Source organism: Sinocyclocheilus grahami, unplaced genomic scaffold, assembly GCF_001515645.1.
Source record: "Sinocyclocheilus grahami isolate Dianchi unplaced genomic scaffold, SAMN03320097.WGS_v1.1 scaffold69.1, whole genome shotgun sequence".
Classification (NCBI taxonomy): domain Eukaryota; kingdom Metazoa; phylum Chordata; class Actinopteri; order Cypriniformes; family Cyprinidae; genus Sinocyclocheilus; species Sinocyclocheilus grahami.
The window spans coordinates 238510-247197 of NW_015505248.1; positions in this window are offsets into that span (position 1 = coordinate 238510).

Here is an 8688-nt window from a genome sequence, read left to right on the forward strand (position 1 = left end):
AAGTCTGCTTTTGTGATATATTTCCTTCTTTCTTTACTGCAAGACGTTTGCTCGGTCTAGATGCGCTTAAATCTGCACTAACGATGCGTTCCTGTCACGTAGGCCTATCACACATGTGCACTTCAATTAGCTGACAGAAAGCGGGTTATTGGGTTTATATGCTGTGCGAAATCGGAGTAAGAGGCAAAAAACTACCTGTTGCGACCGGTTTATGCTTACGACGTTTATGACCTTACTCCGATAAAAGAAAACGGGTTACCGCGTTTACATGACCAAGTGTGTTTTCGGCTTATTAAGCATAATCGGTTTAAGAACGTGCATGTAAACGCGCTGGTGCTGCAATGGTCTGCTGATAAGAGACCCTGCCAGCTGTACAGTTCAAAAGTCAAGGTACTTTTTTGAGAAACTGCTTTTGATCTCATCACATACTGAAGCACAAGCTCCTGAAGAATTGACACGACAAGGCAAAGCTGATCGCCACACTAAACCATGCTTTTCTAGTCTTGCTGGAAGTAACTAGCACAGCAATTAGAATGCTTGCGTTATAAATGAAAAATTCAGTGCCTCCCATGACAGTGATGTATTCTATATTGATCATCCTCTGTAATTTTGACTTGCTAATTAATCAACTTTATTTATGCGGTAGAGAAAAAAAATCCTAATGATCAAAATGCCTCAGCAATCCAGACGCGCTCAATCATATAAACTTTTAGAAATATGCTAAATATGTACATACTTTTACATATGATAATTAACCATTTTTAAAACAGTGCAGGCATTGTGGAGAAGCAGAGAAAGGATAACATACACTTGAGAGACTTTGACCAGCTTTTCATTAAGGTGACTGCTTCCATAAAGTAAACTGATTTAGTTAAACATAGTCTTTAATTTAGTGATTATGTAGCAAGTGTGTTGAATGAAACTCCATGCACTACTTGACAGAGCAGGTTATCTCTTAATATCTGACTCTTTTTGAAGACATATTTCCATTTAATTTAGTACTGTAGATTTGTACTTCACGTTTTGTTCTCCATCTAAAGGTATATGTTTAAATTTGAATTGCTTTGTTTATTTATGTCAATACACTTTGTGTTATATTTACCCTGGAGTTAACAATATCTAGAAAACTAGACAAAACTACTGCAAATGACTTCGAATTGGCTTTAGCAACATCTCTTGAATTATTGATAACATATACAACATTTGCCAAAAATAAATATATTTTATGACGAATATCTCTTCAATTGAAACTAGCTAGCTAGCTAGTTTACTGAATCAATGAATTAGTAGTCTTATTTGAAAGTTCGAAATGCAATATGCTAAATGTGACACTAAATTGGTTTTGACATGAATCTGCATGATATTGTAACATACTGTACCTTTTAACTATAATGCCTTTACATTTTAAAATACAGCTGATGAAGGATTGACAGTAAATTTGGCACTTTTCTCTTTTCTGACTACTGTAATCCATCCAATTTTCCTTCTTTGGATTGTAATGTTTGTGCATATTTTGTCTATTTTGTGTGTAGGAGAACTTCAAAACTTACAGTGATCACTGATCAGGCTTGACTTCTCAGCTTTGGGTAAGACTTGCAAATGGGAAGAACTTCAAGGCCTAACACAAATTTACTCCACAGACTTTGAAAAAGTTTTTTATAAATTGACTTGTCACTTAAATTCATTAGACCCCTAAATGGCCTCACCTTTCATTGTAATGCATGTACTCCAGACCAATATATAGATATATATATATATATATCTATATATGCACACCCCCAACACAAGAATCTTTGCATTGGGCAGCCCACCATATTTTATGCAGTTTCTCTTGTGTTCATTTGCATTTTTATGCAAGGTTACACACAGGGGCTCGATTACCATGGTGAATCGATTAAGGAAACTATCAATCACATCTCTTGTCAGACACAATGAATCAGACACACCACTTACCTTAAAATTGGAGATGTGAACAGAGGACTGTCAATTCAGAGAAGGATGTCCCCAGTTATGATCCAACGAATGTCTTGCAAGGTAATGCTTTCGGGCGAACTTTTAGAAGTTATTAGGAATATCAAGTTTTAAAACACAGATGTTGGAGAAATTTATGGTATCATACTAAATTAAACAATATAGCTATGATAAAAGCTCACTTTTTTACACTGTATTCCTTGTTTTTTGCTTTACTTTATAGAATGGAGAAGCTGTTGCTCAGTAAAGAAAAAACTGCATTATTTCTCGGGCGAGAAGGCTTAAAACTTCAGGCTAATGATAACAAATGACAGCTAATGAGTTGTCCAAACATAACAAATGAAAAGAATTAAAGGCTTAGGAGCACCACTGTTTCATTAAAATGCAATAAGGAAAGGAAAGATTAGGTTTATGGATGAGTGAGGATTTTTATTGTGTAGGTTTGGTTCGAAAATGGAAATTCACAAACAAGGGGAGAGTCATGTTTGGTTAGCTGATGGGATTGATAAGCACCTATGCAATTTAGCCTACTTTGGGATACAGGGATGCATGTACAATTTGGCCTATGAATTTTACAATAATCTTGTATGATTCTGGAAGCCTAGCTGCCTTAATGTTTCTTTTTCATGGTTTTTGGACATTGTTTTCTTCCCCAAAAGTCTTTGCACTCAACATTGAGCACAATATCATTTATCTTTATGATTGTATTCCTTGAGTAGCAGTTTTCTTAACAATAATCAATATTGAAGTCGCCATTGGCCAAAGCGACCAGAAGAGCACAGCTGTATGAATAAGGGGGAGGTGAGGGAATTCTTCCACTGAATTGACCTTGTCAGTGTAACAGTGCTGTTTGAGTTTGGCCCTGAGCATTCAAACACACTCTCAATCACCCCTGGAACTCAGCAGTCCACACTTGGCTGCAGTAGTAGCCCTTCGCTATGATCTCAATTTGTATGTTGTCTCGGGCTGTTACGACTTGACATGGTAAACTGATTGGATTGATCTATCGTTTGAGTATATCTCCTTCCTGGAGGTGGGATAACTTGTTTTTGAGACTTGTGTGAAGAATAAATAATTGGAATGAAACACCAGAAAACGTCACCAGACGTCTTCAAGTCTGATTTTGCGACATAATAATTTGAAGAATGGCTTGAATGAGGATGATGATGCTTTTATTGTTGGTCTGTATTATCAGATTTTGCTTTTTTAGTCTTCTTATCCTAACAGGCAAATTATTTTCTTGTTTTTGAATAATTTAGTTAGAGTCGTGCTCAGTACAGTAGATTATTATTCAGTTTTGCTCTATTTGCATAAATTTAATTCACATTGATGTATTTTGTATGTTTTTCACATTGCTAGGCCCGGCTCATTTGTGTAATTTTGTTTATATTCCGCAGCAGCTCTACAAATCATATAGTCTCTGCCGAAACACTGTCTTAACTCTTGACTGCATTTCATCTGTTAATGAGCTTGCATATTCTGAATGCCGCCGTGAATTAGTTTGCATGTTTTTAAAATGTTCGACACAGAGTGGGTGCTGTGTGCTACACATCTTCCTGCAGTCTCCCATAGGGAGTGGAGAATTACACTTATGTTTACTGCAGAAAAGGAGGCGTGCTCACAATTAGATTGCAATAGAGAGCCCAGCAGTCTGCTTGACTTCATGCCAGGATTTACAGAATGAATACATTCAGCTTTACACAAAGTCAAAAGGGGCTTCATTGTGAGGGCTGGTTGAAGGGAGAATGATAATTTTGGCATCATTTACTCACCCTTATGTTGACAGTTTAAAGAATGTTTCAAAAGTTTTTGTTCATTCAGTAAAAGTCAATGGGGTCCAAAACGTTCAAGCTCTAAAATAAAGCTCCAAAGATTAATCCATATGACTTGAATGCTTTTTGCAAGTCTTGTGATGAATTTTTATTATTTTTTTAATTCAAGACTTTATTCACTTTCAACTCACTTTTTATTTCTCAGTCAAATCAAAACTTTGATCAATGCATGCCTATTTACATATGCTACATCAAATATGGCAATAAAAATGCTCAAACGTCATGATGGGGCACATGATGCAAAAAAACCAGTGATGTTTTACGTTGTTTGACAGTTCTTGTTGCCATATACTCTGAGAGGCTCTTTTTATACCCAATTATGTTGCCAATTGACCTAATAAGTTGCAAATTGGTCTTCCAGCTGTTCCTTATATGTACATTTAACTTTTCCGGCCTCTTATTGCTACCTGTCCCAACTTTTTTGGAATGTGTAGCTCTCATGAAATCCAAAATGAGCCAATATTTGGCATGACATTTCAAAATGTCTCACTTTCAACATTTGATATGTTATCTATATTCTATTGTGAATAAAATATAAGTTTATGAGATTTATAAATTATTCCATTCCTTTTTTACTCACAATTTGTACAGTGTCCCAACTTTTTTGGAATTGGGTTTGTAATCTGTGAATGAGTGAGCAATTGGTTTTGGTTTGATTTGAAGGTGATTCATGGCTTATATTAAAAACAAAGTGATTATATCACTTTTGAAGACTGAATGCCAATTAATTTCACACTACATTTATGTCTTTTTTGAGAGCTTGAAAGTTTTAGACCCCATTGCAGTGTTATTTTAGAATTATTTATATACATATTAATATTTTGAGTTAGATTTCTAAAAAAATTTCATTTCAAGTTTTAGTGATTTTATGTGCGTTTGTTTTATTTATTAGTTATTGTTTTTTATGTTTATATTTCCATGTCATTTTATTTATTTATTTGTGTGTGTGTGTGTGTTTTAGTAATTTTAGAATTTAAACTTTAACTTCTTTCAGGTAGTTGCCAAGGCCCAAAATATAAATATATTTTAATCTTAGTTTCTTACGTTTTTCATTTCATATTTATTATTTTGTTTCAGCATGATTTCCTTTTTAATTCTAGAATTTACCTAATTTCTAAAGGTTTATTACAAAACGTTTTGTTAGCAATAGCAACACTGCCCGTTGACTTTCATTGTATGGACAAAAGCAGCTAAAACATTTGTCAAAATATCTTCTTTTGTGTTCCACAAAAATAAGGAAATAAATATTAGTTTGGAATGACACGGTGGATAAATGATGATAGAATTTAATTTCTGAGGTACTTCTTTAAGAGTATAACAGGTATAAGTTAACGTCTCAGTTTTAAGAGAATTACATATGTATGTTTTTGTGTATGTGTGTGTGTGTGTGTGAGGATGAGAGCCAATATCAGCAGTCACTAAATCATCCTGTAATCAGCTCTCTGTGCGGATCCATCCATGCATGTTGAGAGCGGAGCCTTAGCGTGGCCTGCCTGTGAACGCAAGTCCCCCCTCCCTTAGCCGACCCCATCTGTAGCCCATCTCCTTCTGCATTATCTGGAACCTATAAAACTCCTGAGCGGCACAAAAGAGTTAATGATTCCTTTTGTTTTGTGGAGGGGGGGACGGCACACGGGCAAATGACAACAACAGATCCATCAAACTTAGCGGCGCTGGGCATATCAGCACTTTCTCTTCACCGCTGAAGTGCACATATTGCGTGCTGCCCCTCCCCCAGGAGTGGCAAGCGGACCGAGGGGACAGGGCAGCCCTTCGGTGGCCAGCCAGGACTTGATAAATGACTGGAGCTAACTTCCCTGTCGCCAGCCGGAGAGGAGCCCCCCTGCAGTGAGCTACATCATCCTAACAGCATTATTCTTTGTATGCTGTTTGTCGATAAAGCCACCCTCTCCATGATTGGCGTGGTAACATGGGCAGGTTAATTGGAAGGCTGAACTGTGAAATGGCATGGGAAGTGCACAGATATTGTCCCCACACCATAACATATGAAAACTGTGTATCTGTCTATCGATTACATGCTGGGTTCACGGCACCACCGTGAGCCACAGATTATTGGAGATGGGTGATAAATGTATACGGGGACAAATGTATGGACACTGATGCCATGGAGGTAGGCGCTAGACAGAACTTAGTTGAAGCTTTTGGGATATATTTGTTTTATATTTTCATAGTCTTAAAGGGAAAATTCACCCAAAATGAAAATTCTGTCATCATTTACTCAAACTCATGACACTTTGAACCCATATGATTTGCTTTCTTCTACTCTTTGCTAGAGGTCACAAAAACATAATTACAGTATCATAAAAGTAGTACATCTTGCGCATGTGATTTTAATAGACGAACAAACTGGAATTTACGTTATTATTCAGTGAAAATCTTGACATCTGCCCAAGTTCATGAATTAGTTGATTTGGTTCACAAAATCACTGAATGATTTGTTTACCAATTGAACTGATCCAGTTCTCAAGTTCATCTCACTGGCTCAATAATCTGGCCCGATGATAATATATCAATAAATAATGAATGATAATTCAGCCCCCCACCTGACAAAACTATTGTATGGATCCATCCATAAGGCTAATATAAGGAATAGAATACAGTGCATAAGGATGTTATTTTAGTCTAATTGAGATACTATTATAGTTTTTTTATAAATATTTTGAATTAGATTTGTTTATATATTCTTGTTTTCATTTTAATTTGAAACTTTTTGTACTTTTTATTTGTTTTAGTTTTATTTACTATATTGTAATATATCTAAAGAGTTTAGTTTATTTCAGTTTTAGTTATTTTAGTACATTAAGTTACACTAAATGAAAATGAGAAATTTTGCCTTGGCAACTATAGCTAAAATAAGATAAGTATTCAGTTGAAGTTTATTTTATTTCAAGTTACAAAATGCTTTTATGGTTTTGGTTTTAGTTTAACTTAACTAATAATTTTCGACTACTTTATGATACTTTTGCATTCTTTTTAAAGTTCCAGTCCCCATCAGTGTAACTGTGATGAATAAAGAGCAACTAGGCCATTATAAAAAATGTATCCTTCTACCCGATGCATTCCCCTTCTGATGTATTCTACTTGTCATTATCATTCTTTAACATATACTTGTTATTGTCATTCTTTTACATATTTCTATTATTTTTTTAAATGCTATTTTTTAAATGTTCTACTTTAATCTTCATTTTATACTATTTTTTGAGACAACATAACTTTTTGAAAATTGTCTAAACTTTGGTTTAATAAAATATCTTTGGTATATAAAAAACATTTTCCTTTTGTGTTTCACAGAAAGTAAGTCAAACAGGTTTAGAACAACATGAGGATAAGATAGAACTGATGAAGACATGATGACAATTTTGTGTGAACTGTCCCTTTAAAAATGAGTGTCTGAAACACACTTTCTTTGACTCTCAGAGTCAATTTATCACAAGATCTATTGCATGTATAAGACAGTGCTGAAAATGCATTTTCACAAGGGCTTAACTGAATTTTGGACCAGCACTAGGGGCAAAGAGGCATGACAATGTTTTGTGTCTGAACTCTTAGCTGTAGCAGCTCTCTTTAGACAGTGATCCTTTGCTTCAGGAGGCCTTTTGATCAGAGGGCCATGCCTAACATCAGATGGAGGACACTTGATACCAGACAGAGGAGGTAATATAACACAACGTCCTCTTCTAGAACTTTTGCTCCCTGCCTTGCGTGTCTGGCCACCCTGCTGCCTGATGCTATCAGCAAGAGAGAAAGACTGACAGTAGCCCGGTACCAAAGGACAGGACATAGGCTTTTTACAAAGCTTGACAGGGGTCAGGTATTTAGTTGCTCTGCATTTTATCACTTGAGAAATTCCCAGCGATGGCGTAATATAAATTCAATAGCCTACACACGCATGCCATTTGGCTTGTGCTTCTGTGTTCGTTCATCTAAACTTTTGTGTGTACTGTATGTTTCCATGTGTCTGGCTGATCAGGTTTGTTTGTTTTCCTTTCCTTAATGTATCTATTTGTTACCCAAGTTATCTCTCTTCACATAAATGAAGCATTACATGGTCAAAGTGCAAACATCTCGGCAGTGTGTTACTTCAATTACCTTCCCATCATTCCAGGTAGCACCATGATTCATTGTTTGGGTATCAAGAGTTTCATTAGTATTATTCCTTAGCCTAGATATATAGTTTATTAATTCTGAAATTAATTGCAAATGCAAAGTGACATTTTATTATGAATTATTACTTTGCTACATTTGGTGGCAATTGGGCCTATATCCCAGACTTCATTTTTACTTTTTTTTTTATTTTGGCTAATAAAATGAGCCCTTCATTTCTCTTTTTATGTGTTTGGTCACAAAAAATGAACTTAAAGGTGGGCTTCCTATACAGACACCTAACATTTTTTGTTTGTTTGTTTTTTTTCTGTGGTCAAATTATTGTTGTAAATGAATTATTAACCCTATGCCTACTATATCATATCTGATGCACAAATTAAAAAAAGAAAGAAAAGAAAAGAAAAAAATTGTACAAGATGTTCACTTGCAGCTTGAGGTACACGTGTCTTTTTGCTATGTTTTTTTTTTAATTAAGTAAATGTAAGAATATATTTTATTTTATTAGTAATATTTCAAGATGAACACTTACTGGACTGAAGCAACTTATGTTATCTATACTTTATTTTTTGGAAAAACCATGTTAAAATGTGAGTATCCAAAAATGATACATCAGGCCTTACAGTAACAATTATTTGTACATCTCTCAATCATGATTGTATTGCATTGCATTATTTGTTTTGTCACCCAAAATGAAAACTACACTCTTAAAAATAAAGGTGCTTCACGATGCCATAGAAGAACCTTTTTGTCTAAATGGTTC